The following is a 2,793-nucleotide window of genomic DNA, read 5'->3' on the forward strand; positions in this document are numbered from 1 at the left end:
TTGGGGCTAGCTCTCCCTCGTCTTATTCGAATTTCGTACCATTCGGTGAATTTGGCAACTTCAAATTTGAACAAAATTATCATTAAGGGGGGCTACACCTGAAGGTTATCTCTCTGATTAGTGGATCAAATTTTACCAAATTTCAGACATATAAAAAGCATAGCAAGGAGTCTTTAAAAATCTGCAATCAAATTTGAGAAAAAAGTTTCTCGTTTCCATGGCTACCGCGGCCATACTGGATTTTATTGACATGTCTTACGTAACGAATACACCACACTTATTTTTCATGGAAATAGATTATTGTTGTTGTTTTGTTTTTTGCTTTTGCATGCATGTTAGCAAACATTAAATCTACAAGTTCGTTTGTGGATTTTTTCCTAAACGAATTAGAAGATTTTTGATTTTTTTTTCCTGAGGTAGTTCAAGTTTGCAATAAATCTGTGAAAATCCACACCCAGACATCACCAACAAATGAATCAAAAATTCAACAGATGCGTTTTTAGTATTACATATTCCCTTTCTTCTGTGAAAATTTCAGTGAGATTGGATGAAAATGGTTAAGTATTTTTTAAAAAAAGTGTATAAAATAAAAAAACGTGTTTTGAGAAAACGGGCAATAAAGAAAAATAAAAGATTGACTTCATGAGGAAATGGTGGTGACAAGCATACCAGATATGGGAAGAAATAATGCTTTGGTGGTTCTAATGCTTTGAAATAGTTGTAAGAGAGGCTGAATTTTAAAAAAAAAGAAGAAAAAAGAAAAAAAAAGCTAATCATGTCTTCTTCGCGCTCATATAACCTTATGCAGTTGCGAGCGCCGTAAAACCCTATAATACTACTACAAATATGTCTTCATCTCAAAATCCATAATTTTGAGCCGAATCAGGACATTAATGGGGATGTAGCCCCCCCCCCCCCCCCCTTTTTAAGAACACAAAATTGGTGTGTTCATGCGGAAACGCGCATCGGCATAAAGTGCCAGTCATATTGTGCCCAGAGAAAACTAAATAAAAGATTTTAATGGATACTCTTCAAATTATGTCTGTTAAAATAAATAGAACAAATCTATGTGTTTTTGCATCGACCCCCCCCCCCCCCCACCAACCTCCTTTTGCATTATATGGGATCTACAGTAAAATTGAAGATACCGGAGACAGATGCGAAAATGAATGCTTGTGAGTAGTGAACATTCCCATTCAATCAAGCTGTGTTTATCAGGCCAGAACACACGTAAACACAGTATAAAACATCAGGTCGTGTGGCCCTGGGATGGTATTTGTATACAGATATAAACCATCATATATATGACAAACGGCATCAAGTTAACAGCTTTGCAGATAGATCTAGTAAGTTAGACGGCTTGGCAAACCGTCTAACTGGGGCCTTAGATCCTTGAGAAAACTGAGTAATCGAGTCCTTTGTTTCTGTTCATATCACGAAAGTACACTATGACGTAGTTGTAGAAGAAACAAAGAACACGCCGACACCGAGATGTTTGATACCTACATGTTTCTGACAAAGAGAAGCGGACGTAGGCTATGCTGGAGACAGCCGGAGAGACTGTGTGCTACTTTAGAACTACAAAGCTCTATCTGCTCAGTTTTATACCTAGTTTTGATATATTTGACGTAAAAAAATTGGAGTTTCACAAGGTGTCAAGCTTTATCGAATGCAATAATTCTTTGTCTTGATAACGGCTCCGAATAATCTTACAATTTTGATAGAGCAGATAGAACATTTGGTTTCTGACCTCATATGGCCTTAACTCAAAACGGTCAAAAATGCCAGATGAAACATTGTAATTCTAGGGTAGTCTAGCGATGGCCAAAGATTGTGAAGACTATTTTTTGGTCGTGGCTTCTGCTCCACAATGGTGGGGTGGGGTGGGGGATTTAAATGCGGACAATAAATGCAGTTACATCTCTTTATTATTTTGATTATTTGCTTGTGTCGTCCTTAATCAACCCAATCTTTATTGACTAGCCGGGCCTTATCTGCTGTTGTATCTGTTTTTTGCAATACCGCCCCACACCCCACCACTTTCCCGCACCCCTCGAAATACAAACTACAGTTTAAAAGACAAGAGAGGCAGGTCTACAACTATATACTATATGTGTAGCTTCATCTTTTAGGACATGTGCAACCCTTCTGGATCCGTGCCCAAGGCAGACCACTAGCCCACTGGACAGATCAAAGAAAAGGGGAGCATAATGCAAAGACGAGATTAGAGTAAATACTATAGCCCATGTTTTATGTATAGAAATCTAGTCAATTTCATAGTTTGAACATTTGCACATAATACTGGATAACCCCTCCCACCCCCAAATATCTTTCTTCCTGTCCTCCTCAAAACACATAAACTTTATACTTTTATTGTTTTTTTGTTTTTTTTGTCTTGATTTTCTAAGTTCGCGACCAGAGATCAATATAAATTTTTAACCCAACATAGAGCTATTCGGTTTTTTTTCCCCGTGGATTTGCTCAGACTGGACTCTTCCCGTGTTTACATCACACGGAGATTTGCCATTTGGATGTTTTGTAGAGAAAAGTCCGTGCTATAGTTTTGTTGCCAGGAGTAAAGTCTTATATATCCGAAATAAATTTTAAAGTTTTTAATATCTTAAGAAAAGAATCCTACGACAAAGCAGTGTTACACACGTTTTTATTTTTACTATTCCTTTTGCTAGCAAGAAGATGCGTTTCTTATGAAACGAAACTAATTGTTATCTCATTTGCTGTCTAAAATAGCTGTATATTTTTCTCCCCTGTCATCAAACTCACTGGAAACAAACC

The sequence above is a fragment of the Aplysia californica genome, unplaced genomic scaffold, assembly GCF_000002075.1.
Source record: "Aplysia californica isolate F4 #8 unplaced genomic scaffold, AplCal3.0 scaffold00734, whole genome shotgun sequence".
Classification (NCBI taxonomy): domain Eukaryota; kingdom Metazoa; phylum Mollusca; class Gastropoda; order Aplysiida; family Aplysiidae; genus Aplysia; species Aplysia californica.